At 44.9% G+C, this 12,149-nt stretch overlaps 1 protein-coding gene and 1 pseudogene across 1 annotated transcript in view; one reads left to right on the top strand and one right to left on the bottom strand.

Moving 5' to 3' along the window:
* ADGRA2 (adhesion G protein-coupled receptor A2) overlaps nt 1-12,149 on the bottom strand; it is a 241,145-nt gene that overhangs the window by 203,436 nt on the left and 25,560 nt on the right. The window lies entirely within an intron of this gene.
* On the top strand, nt 320-5,470 carry LOC137560746 (DNA repair protein RAD51 homolog 3-like; annotated as a pseudogene).

The raw sequence follows: 12,149 nt of genomic DNA, 5'->3' as shown, positions 1-12,149 counted from the left end.
CTCTGTGCAGCGGCCGTACACACGGCGCACAGAGGGACAGAGATGCGGTGGAAGCTGTCGCCGTAGGTTCCTCCCACCCGCTGGAAGCTCCGTGCTCCGGCTATGGGTTGCTGTCGCTAGTCTGCATACACGCATGGCGGACTAGTGACCGTTGCGACGAAAGCTGTTGCCGGCGAGTCGCCTGGCGACAGCTCTTACTAGCGACGGTTCGTGGTGCGCGCGTTGTATACACAGGGGACTTGTCGCCGCAACACGCGTGTGCCACGTGGTTGCGGTGACAGTTGTAACCTGTGTGTATGTACCATTAGACTGGCCAACCATGCACAAATCCAGGAAGCCTAGGAACATCAGGATCCTGGTGTCACCACTGCCAAATGCCACTCTGCCAGAGTGCGGTGAATGGCATGCAGCGCGAGAAGCTGGAATAGCTGAAGAATATGCTCAGGAAGCATTACAGATTTTGAAAAGACAAGACCAATGCAACGCATCCCAGATCCTAAAGTGTACAGCTTTGGATTTGACAAAGACAGAGGCGCCAAAAGGATAAAATCAATGCTTAAAAAGTTTAAAAATTGCTGAGGAGGCAGTGGTGGACTTACCTCCAGCAAGTACACACAACAAGCTGTGTATTTCAAACAAATAAAATTTATTGGTACACTCCGGGGGGCAGTCGCAACGCGTTTCGCAGGCAAAAGCCCGCTTCCTCAGGCAATAGTGGACGGAGTACACAACTGTGGACAAGAGGCATAGTTGGTGTATATTCCCAGACATATACAAAAGTAAATATAAAAGTAAATATAACAGGCAAAATAGTTGTATTCTGTACAACGTAGGTAGAACGAATATACGGTGTCATCAATATAGACCAGTGTAGCAAGTGTGGGGTGGGACCAATTAAACATGCGTATATTTCTATATATATGTATATAAAATATTGGTATGGGTAAGGAGATGTGGTATGCTGTAAAGGGTGGAGGGATAAGGGAGACCTGATGGTTTGACAGTGAATGAAGATATATGTCGTTTTTTGGATGTGGGGAATGGAGGGGATGTCAGGGTTAGTGAGCCCATGTTGTTTACAAAATAGGAATGAGGGGACACGCAACTAGTGACTACAGTTTAAGGGAGTGATATATTAGGGGTATGGGATGTGTGGGGAAAGTGTGTGGGGGGGGGGGGGTTGATACTTGTTTCTGATGCCATTCAAATTGCTGTGGATTGCTGGGGAGAAGCAAGGAGGAGGGGGGGGGGGGGGGGGGTTATGTAAAGTGCGTGCAATGGTCCGTGCAGGACTCAGCTGAACAAGGTAGGGAGAGTGTTGAGTATCATACAATCAATCGAAAAGGGAGTAGTTTTAGTCTGGCGCAAGCAATTGATTTTACCACGTCCATACTCAAATAACCCATTTTACCTTTCCATAGCAGCTAGACGCGCTGCACTGGCCATTTTACCTGATCAAATATGGCCGAAATGACTTCTAGCGCATGCGCACTATACACGCAATACGTCACACGCAAATCTCCTCCGCCCGAAGGATCCCGCCCCAACTATGACGGCAAGATGCTGCGCCCACATGTCGACCATACTAGATGGTCGCATTGGACGCATGTATGAGGCGAAAATAAGGAGCCGCCCCCCGCCCTCTGATAGGCTCAGATACGTCACTGAGCCATATTTAAACAGCAGGTCCGGGACACCATGATAACGAGGCGCCAGGTGTTACCCGGACCTAAAGTTGGTAAGTGGATGTTTTTTACTACTCCCTTTTCGATTGATTGTATGATACTCAACACTCTCCCTACCTTGTTCAGCTGAGTCCTGCACGGACCATTGCACGCACTTTACATAACCCCCCCCCCCCCCCCTCCTCCTTGCTTCTCCCCAGCAATCCACAGCAATTTGAATGGCATCAGAAACAAGTATCAAACCCCCCCCCCCCCCCCCACACTTTCCCCACACATCCCATACCCCTAATATATCACTCCCTTAAACTGTAGTCACTAGTTGCGTGTCCCCTCATTCCTATTTTGTAAACAACATGGGCTCACTAACCCTGACATCCCCTCCATTCCCCACATCCAAAAAACGACATATATCTTCATTCACTGTCAAACCATCAGGTCTCCCTTATCCCTCCACCCTTTACAGCATACCACATCTCCTTACCCATACCAATATTTTATATACATATATATAGAAATATACGCATGTTTAATTGGTCCCACCCCACACTTGCTACACTGGTCTATATTGATGACACCGTATATTCGTTCTACCTACGTTGTACAGAATACAACTATTTTGCCTGTTATATTTACTTTTATATTTACTTTTGTATATGTCTGGGAATATACACCAACTATGCCTCTTGTCCACAGTTGTGTACTCCGTCCACTATTGCCTGAGGAAGCGGGCTTTTGCCTGCGAAACGCGTTGCGACTGCCCCCCGGAGTGTACCAATAAATTTTATTTGTTTGAAATACACAGCTTGTTGTGTGTACTTGCTGGAGGTAAGTCCACCACTGCCTCCTCAGCAATTTTTAAACTTTTTAAGCATTGATTTTATCCTTTTGGCGCCTCTGTCTTTGTCAATCTGAATATCCACCCTTGGTGGAGGGGGATACCCCATCTTTTTTCCTATCTACAGAGAGCGACTTCTTAATCCTGAGTGAGGACAGGCTAATCTCCTCACCTGCTTATATAGTGGTTACCTGGAGGTAACCCATGTTTGTGAGTATATTGTTGTACTCTACTTTATTCTTCCATTTATCATAATCTACTACACTATATTTTGGCTCTCGGTTCTTCTCTTCACATATAGCTTTGGATTTGCTGGAGGAGGAGCAAGCTCAGGGATCTGTCATTACATTTTGCTCAGCCTTGGATGAAATCTTGGAGGAGGGATAGTCCTGGGCAAGGTCACTGAGATTTGTGGACCACCTGGTGAAGGAAAGACACAATTATGGTGTTGTGTAAAGGTGCGTACACACGCACTACTAAAGAGGACGGGTCAGTCTGACCCTCCCGCTGGGCGGTCGTTCTCCCGACAATAGTGCGTGTGTACAGTCTGTCTGCAGACTGATAAGGTTGTTTCTGAACGATTCGCTCAGCGGATCGTTCAGAAAGAGCCTTATCGTTCAGAAACAGCCTTATCAGTCTGCAGACAGACTGTACACACGCACTACTGTCAGGAGAATGACCGCCCAGCGGGAGGGTCTGACGGACCTGTCATTCTCTTTAGTAGTGCGTGTGTACGCACCTTAAGGAATACAAAAGGAGGACAAGTGGCATTTGGCAGTGGTGACACCAGGATCCTGATGTTCCTAGGCTTCCTGGACTTGTGCATGGTTGGCCAGTCTAACAGTGGCCAATAAGTCTGTGGAGTCTGTTTTCCTATTGGGTGTCTATTGTGGAGGTCGCCACTGAAAGTATTGCAAGACACAGTGAATAGAAATAGGTGGTTTGAAGATTTGATAACAACTGGAATCTAAGGATGTGCGCTTAACAATAATGTATTGACTTTTAAAAGTCTTACCTGAGTCTGGTGACAGCGCACCCTGTGGGACATTTTTTAGCCATATATTCTTGCTGTAGAGCTTTGAGATGGTTTTATAAAAATAAAGAATGTTTTTGTCCAGAGCCCTGCTTTAATTTTTCTTTTAGGCTACATTTCTACTGCAGCATTGGGTTTTCACATCAGGAAAATCACATAAACCTGGTATTTTACATGCGCTTTTATGCAAATTTTCAAAATGGTCCTAATTTACATGTTCTGCCTAGTAACAGCACGACCAGTTCCTTTTCCTGGCAAAAACAAAATCACATAGGCCTGGTGCACACCAGAGGAGTTTTTCTGAGCGTTTTGAGTTTTTAAATCTGCTGCTAATGTTATTCTATGTGTCTGTGCACACTGGAGCAATGAGGTTTTGTAAAAAAAAACCATAGCATTACATTGGGAAGAGCTTTTGAAACCTCTAAAAGCTCTTCCCAATGTAATGCTATGGGGTTTTTTACAAAACCTCATTGCTCCAGTGTGCACAGACACATAGGCAGGGGCGCCTCTAGGCATAGGCAGTACAGGCCATTGCCTAGAGTGCCATTGGTCCTGGGGGGCGCTATGTTGCAGAATTAAGCCCCGCCCCCAAATTAAGCCCCACCCAAGATTAAGCCACACACCTGTGGCTGTTCTAGTACTTGCTTCTGCTGAATCTACTTAGCGTAAGTTGCAGGCAGCTGACACCTCTGTGCTTTGTGCATCCTTCTTTCCTCTTTTGTGCCATCTCTGCCTCTTTCTGTGCCCTTTGTGCCTCCTTATGTCCCCTTTGCCTTTATTTGTCCGCTTGTGCTACCTCTGCCCCCCTGTTCCTCCTTTAGTCCCACTCTGCCTCCTTCTGTCCTCCTGTGCCTCCTTCTGTATCCCTTTGTGCCTCCTTCTGTCTCCATGTGCCTCCTCAGTCCCCATGTGCCACCTCTGTCCCCTGCGCCTTCCTCTGTCCCCATGTGCCTCATTCTGTCCCCATGTGCCTCCTTTAGTCCCCCCTGTGACTCCTTCTGCCCCCCTTTGTGCCTCCTTCTGACCCATTGTAGAGGGTGCCAGGCCGACCAGGCGGGCATGAGTGCTGTGCAGGGGGGACCGCAGTCACCCCTGCCAGATGTTGTGTCCCCAGGTGGTGAACAGGCTTGCAGCGTCAAATAGATGCCGCATCAGTTCACTGGCCCACAGCCCATAAGCTCACTTCTGCAGCCTTACATTACGTGTATTTTCTGGTGAAACATTGCCGGCATTGCGAATTTTCTGATGAAACGCTGCCGCATTATGATTATTTCCTGGGGAAACGTTGCCACATTACGATAATTTTCATGGAAGGGCGTCATGGGGGTGGGGGGGGGTGCCACAGATATTCTCGCCTGGAGTGACAACATGGCTAGAGGCGCCCCTGCACATAGGATAACATTAGCAGCAGATTTAAAAACTCAAAACGCTCAGAAAAACTCCTCTGGTGTGCACCAGGCCATACAGAATGTGAAAATATAGAACAGACTGTCAGTTTTTTCCACGCATACAATTCGCATGAAGTGGAAACTTGCCCATTCACAATCATTTATTTCCAGACACATGCATGTGGAAAAATCACAAGTGAAAACCTAGCCTAAAAGCCCTGCTCTAGACATCTTTTTTTTCTTTTTAGCAATCAGCAATGTAGAAAAATATTAGATATGGGGGGCATTAATCCCCTCTCACAGGACGTGGGTAATTCTTTCAAATGTTGATAGACATAGCAACAAACGACCGGGTTTCTTTTTCTTTCCCTTATTTTCTGTCCTTGGGAAGGCAAAGGATCACAATATAGCCAAGCAGATCCATAGGGTTTATTTGCAGGTGCCAGGTGGCGAAAGCTTCTTTAAAATTACTGCCAACTCCTAAGTTTTGAGTTTTTATGTAATACAGGACATTGCAACTGGTTCCTAAGAATTCCCTACTGGCTGCTAGACTGGGCAGACTGGCTAGTGAATTCCATAGTCCTCCATCCACCTCTAGCATAGTGTTTGTACTCTTTTGTGCAAAGCATTTTATAGAGGTTTGTAGGCCTCTGTCAGATGTACAGTGGTTACTAAGAAGTTCACAACTGGTTACCGGCAAGTGTCCACAGAAAGATGCACCCTGCAAAACAGTGTTAGGACGCTGCATAGCATGTTTTCTTGGCCACCCTCATATGTGACTCCCTAGAATGCCTCTCATTGTATTGACAAGTTGGCATGAAACAAGATTTCACACAAGAGCCTGTTTGGGGTGTACCCTTGCGCTGATAAAACTTTTGGGGAACCATCCGTATAAACGAGAAGAGCTTCACAAAATGGCCGTGCACATGTGACGAGGGTAGAGGGAGCAGTCTATGTGTGATACAGGCTCTGGAAGATAGCTGTGTGGTATGAATTATGGGTAGAGACAGCCAAAGCAGAAAGGAAATTGAGTTTGGAAAGAGTTCTGCATGATGGTTTGGGATTACACTCCTGGATAGAAACACTCAGACACACGAATCCCTTCATCTCCCCCCAGAAACAGTGAAGTGAGCAGGGGCGACGGCTCTGTCCCTAAGCTAGCACACACAAAGAAGACAAGCCACCCTTCTCAGCAGAAAAATGAATTTCACCAGAGCTCGCTCTCCCAAACAGGCCAATGTTTATTCAAATCAGCCCTAATGGGAAGCCAAGAGGCCTGTGTGAAAGAGACCCTTTTACTGCTGTCTTTCTGACTCTTTCCAGCCTGTTTCCTGTTAAGAAGCTTTTGTATTTATTTGGTTAAGATTTTTTTTCCCTTTTCCCCAGAGGTTTTGGCTTGCTGATAAAACAGTGCAGGCTTGTTAAAGGAGCCATATGTTGTACAGCAGACACCTCCTACCAAAAAGAAGGGAGAGAAGTTTCCTCGTTTGTTTTGCTATACTTTTGCAGGCTGATGCACAGTACTACTTATTATTACATAATGCTGAAGACAACTAAGCTGGGCTTCTCTGAAGGGAACCTGAAGCAAAAGGTGTACGGAGGCTGCCATATGCATTTGCTTTTAAACAATACCAGTTGCCTGGCTGTCCTGTTGATCATTCTGGCACCTGATCTGCATGCTTGTTAAGTGTCTAAGTAATAAAATGGTGCCTGGAAATTTGCGGGCCAAGGAAAGCAGATAGTAGAATATTGGTAAAATATTGGTATTTAATATTGATATTTGATTATCGCTAAACCTAACACTACTCTCGCACAGGGCCGGGGCGAGGCAGAGGCTAGAGAGGCTCCAGCCTCAGGGCACAGTGTAGGAGGGGATGCACAACTCACTCAGCTATCATTCCCCCATTGTGTTTGAAGCAGAGAGAAATAAGAAAAGATTATACATGGCAGTGACTGCAAGCCAGATAAATAGAGATTAAGGTATTGGGGGCCCTGGGGCGCCTCTTAGTCTAATAGTCAGCGTGTGATGGCTGGGGGGGACGGATGGAGGGGTGCACTTTGGTGTCTCAGCCTTGGGGCGCTGGAGGACCTTGTCTCGGCTCTGCTCTCACACACAGAACACCCCTCCCCTCACACCTTTCTTGACATCTAACCCTAACCGTGCCCTCCCCACACACACACAGACACCCTTCCTGATGCCTAACCCTAACTGCCCCCCCAGCACAAACACTCTACTTGATGCCTAAAACACCCCCCCCCCCCTCCCACAAACACACACACTTAACCTTCATTTTTTGGGGGGTGCCCATTGGAACGGTGGAATTGACGGGTAATTTGGGCACCATCGGCAGCGCCTAAACTTTTGCTGCTTGCGGAGAGCCCAAATTTCCTGCTACCTAGCAGTACTGCCGGGCAACTAGTATAGTTTAAAATCAAATATGTCAGCCTCTATATCCCTCTCACTTTAAGTTCCCTTTAACGTGGGCCTGGTATTATAGTCATATTGACAAAGTACTGAATTTACAGCAAACCTGTCACAAACAAGAACAACACAGTTATCCCACTGTGAAAAACAAAACAAAACACACAACCAGGAGTCGAGCGTGTATAATCTGCATGTCAAAACACTTTGTGGTAGGAAATACAGACTACTGAAATCTGATTAATATGTACTGAAAAACAATACCTTCACACATTATAAATGACAGTGATAATAAGACTTACCTAATCATTCATGCCCAAAACATTAACATTATGAAATGACATTAGGCCATGTTCAATAATGCGATAGATAAGGCTGTTATCTATGGGAATCACTCAGAAATCTGTTTTTGAAATCTCAGCTTCATATTACTTGCAATTGCTGCACATCACAGCACGTTACTCGCTCCACAGACAAGGCTAGGCTACAGGACATGAACATTAAACCCTGCACCTCTGGGGACCACCTATATGCTTGCTGCCGGCAGGTTCAAGAAATGTATTTATTCCTCCCTTCAGAAGGGGAGGAATCATTTGAAGAGTTCTGTGCTAAAATCCTGGACTTGGACCAAACATGCATGTGGATCTGCTGTGGAATGTGACTCAGATTCCGAGTCACCCCAGGAGAGCTGAAAGCAGTAATGACCCAATACAGAGCGAGAGCAGAGTCAGCACAACAATGACCTCTACACAGCGTGCAGCCACTGCAGCACTGACATTGTGCACAGCAAAGTACAATGTGCAGACTTGAAGCAGCAATGACATTGTGTAGAATACAAACCCTGCATCAAAGGTAAAGAGCAAGTGCGGAATAAGTAAAGCAGGCTCCATAGCAAGTTTAGCAATGCACACAGACTGCATAGTCAGTGCAGCTGTGACATTGTAAGAAAAGTGCAGAATTAGAGCAGCAGTGACTTTTTAAAAAAAAGTAATGCAAGTGTCCTTGTACAGAGGCTGTAAGCCATTGCAGCAGTGCCCCTGTACAGAGGGTGCGTAGTCAGTGTAGCAGTGTCCTTTTACAGAGGGTGCCTAGTCATTGCAGTTGTGTACCTGTACAGAGAGTGCATAATCAGTGCAGCAGTGTCCATTATCCTGTACAGGGGGGTGTACAGTCAGTGCAGCAGTGTCCTATCCTATACAGCGAGTGCACAGTCAGTGAAGCAGTGTTTTTGTACAGAGAGTGCCAAGTCAGTGCAGCAGTGTCCAGTATCCAGTGCAGAGGGTACATAGTCAGTGCAGCAGTGTCTAGTATCCAGTGCAGAGGGTACATAGTCTGTGCAACAGTGTCCAGTATCCAGTGCAGAGGGTACATAGTCAGTGCAGTACTGTCCCTGGGAGGTGACAGTGCTCCCAGTATCACCTCTGTTCTCAGTGTGATATATAACTATTGCTTGACATTGGAAGAAGTACAGAATCATACGTTCCACAGATCTTTTCAGAAGATGGAAATTTGCAGGTTCGTAATCAAAGTGTGCAAGGCTTTGGTAACATGGGAACTTCCCAATTCATAAGTTTATGTGGTTTTGTTGAGGCAGTCGCCATAGTTGCTATGTAACTATCCCTCTTCTAGTTATGGTGTCATGGATAGATTCCCACCACGCACGCACACACGCAGGCACACGCACACACACAGTTTTTATGTTTTCTTTCTGCCCTTGCTGGGCTTCCTACCACATCCAAAAATTCATTGGCAGGTAAACTGGCTTCTTCTCAAACCTGCCAGTAGGATATTGTTTGAACTTACAATTGTGAGCACTTTTGAAGACGGAGTAAATGCCAGAATAAGTATTTCTCTGTTCTGTTGAAATATTCCCATTAAGGGCTCCGACACACTATAAGCACTTTTCTGAGCGCTTTTTTTGGCCTCCAGAGCTTTTTGAGAGCTTTTTAAAAAACACTCCCATTGGCTTACATTAATATTGCAGTATTGCGATCACGATTTTACTGCGATTTTAATGTGTCAATGGGAGCGTTCTTTAAAAAGCTCTCAGAAAGCTCTGGAGGCCAAAAAGCACTCAGAAAAGCGCTTATAGTGTATCTGAGCCCTAAACGTTACAAATCTATTCACGAGTTGAAAAGTGTTGAATTTCACCGGACAACTCCACTCATCATTCACCACACATAGTACAACTACCACATTCTACTTAACCATGATAATAATAATAATAATAATATTTGTATAGGTGTACGTATATATGTACGCCGCTGGTGGGTTGGGCGCAGGTTGAGCCAAATGACGGCTCCCCCTGCTGCCGCTAAAATTATCGATGGCGTAAAATGCTACTCTGAATTTCCTGCTGATGCTTCTCTTTTGTCCGGGCCAATAGATAGCACATAATTGCAAAGCCTATCTTTAACCTCAGGTAATTGCCTCCTACCCTCCCCCTTTGTACAAAAGTAGCTTACCTCCAACGTTTATCAACCATTGCCTTTTCCCATTTTGTAATCTTTACTACCGCTTTAGCACACCTAAGCCCAATCTACACGATACGATTCTTTGTGCGATTCGATTACGATTCTATTTACGATCCGATTAAATTCGACATGTCCGATTAGGATTCGATTCAATTCGATTTGCCAGTGTAAAACAATGGCAAATCAAATTAAATCGAATCGAATCCCGATCGGACATGTCAGATTTAATCGGATCGTAAGTAGAATCGTAATCGAATCACACAAAGAATTGTATTGTGTAGATGGGGCTTTACACCTGACCTTACTCTTATCAAGCCAAAACACTAACCCCATTCCTTCCCCTCACCCCAATTCTAAACTTAAACTTAATGACAAGCTGACTTAAAAAAATGTCCTGCTAGAGCCTCTTAATGGCTCCAGGTAGTTTTTATAAGTCAGACAGTGCTGCTGCCACTGTGCGCGTGTACGTGCATTTCTGTGCGTGCACGTGAAAATAGTGAAAATAGTGGGAAAAAAAAAAAAAAAAAACACCAAAGAATAAATACACCTTTATTTCCAAATACCATATTATCACCATATGTTGTACTAGGAACATAATTAAAATGTGATAACCAGAAAACCAGGACAAATAGGCAGATAAAATGTGTGGGTTTTATGCACAGTAGCAGTGTTTATATTGAAACTATAGGTGATGAAATTGGAGAAATAATGTACTTTTTTTTCTTGTTTTTCCCTTTAAAATGTATACAAAATAAAGTAATTACTAAAAACAAATTTCAACCCTTAATTTTAAAAGCCTAATTGGTGGTGAAAAAAACAAGATATAGATCAATTGTGATTAGTAGTGATTAAGCTATTGGCAAATGAAAGGGATGAGCACTGAAAGGTAAAAAAAATTGCTCTTTTCCGTTAGGGTAAAAACCCCTTTGGGGTGAAGTGGGTAAGGTTGCATTCACAATGGGACGTTGCATTGTAATGCGATGTTAAAGTCACAACAGCATTACAAAGCAAAAAAAAGTGGTAATGCACATTCGCGCTGCTTTACCGTCGCATACAGTAGGCACAGTAAGGCATACAGGCAATGAAAAGTATGCTTTCCTGTACCTGGTAACATGTGCGCTTAGAGGTAATGCACTGCAGAAGTGCGTTGCTATAACGCTACACATGACCGGCCTATAGGATAGGATAGCATTGCAGTGCGGTAAGCTGCCTTATAAGACTTTATAACGCAGCTCCGCAAAGTCCCACTGTGAATGCGACCTAAAGAATTCCAAACACTAATCCATGCGCCAAATTACTGAAATATGAGTAACATTATTAACTTTGCTGATAACCACTTGACTTCAACGTGAATTAATCCATTGCACTAGCTTCTCTCTCCCCAACTCCTGAAACAAGTGAAGTGAGAGGTCTTAAAGGACAACTGAAACGAGAAAATATGGAGGCTGCCATATTTTTTTTTCCTTTTTAACAATACTAGTTGCCTGGCAGTCCTGACCTATTTGGCTGCAGTAGTGTCTGAATAACACCAGAGACAAGCATGCAACTAATCTTTTTAGATCTGACAATAATGTCATAAAGACCTGATCTGCACATGCTTGTTCAGGGTCTATGGCTAAAAGGATAACAAAAGTTTGCCATCAAACAGAAGGTATTTGCAATAATTCAGGTTGGAGTGAGCATACGAAGTCTCCCACGATGCATCATTGCTGAATATGCAAATGATCGCCTGTTGTCCCTGTAAGCTGGCCACACCTCCAGAACTGCTGGAATGTAATGATGTGTCAGCTTGTTAATTGCACAGAGCCACAATAATCCAACATAGCTAATAGTATTAGAGGCAGATCATTAGCAGGACAGCCAGGCAACTAGTATTGCTTAAAAGGAAATAAATATGGCAGCCTCCATATCCTTCTCGCTTCAGTTGACCTTTAACCTAGAAACAGGAAAGGTGGATGCCAGAAGCATCAGCTAAAATAGTGGGCACAGGGCTCCGCCTGCTATACCATCTCCAGTTAGAAATAACAGGTGCCTCACCTGATAAAGCAGCAAAGGTGGTGCAGCTATTGGCGGATTTATGGTGGGGGGGGAGGGAGGGCAGTTAGGGTTGGGCAAGGAGGGGGGAGCTGGTCAGGGTTAGGAATCGCTGGGGGTTTGGTTAAAGCTAGGAATTGATGGGTAAGGGGGGGGGGGGGGGTGTCAGTTAGGGTTAGGCATTGGTAGTGGGAGGGCTATAGGGTTATAGTTTACTAATCATAATTAACACTGCCCAACAGCAGAATATCTGTAATTTTACGGATATTCTACTAGCG

Source organism: Hyperolius riggenbachi, chromosome 3, assembly GCF_040937935.1.
Source record: "Hyperolius riggenbachi isolate aHypRig1 chromosome 3, aHypRig1.pri, whole genome shotgun sequence".
Classification (NCBI taxonomy): Eukaryota; Metazoa; Chordata; class Amphibia; order Anura; family Hyperoliidae; genus Hyperolius; species Hyperolius riggenbachi.
The sequence above is the reverse complement of the archived record's forward strand: the minus strand, read 5'-3'. Positions and strand labels throughout refer to the sequence as shown.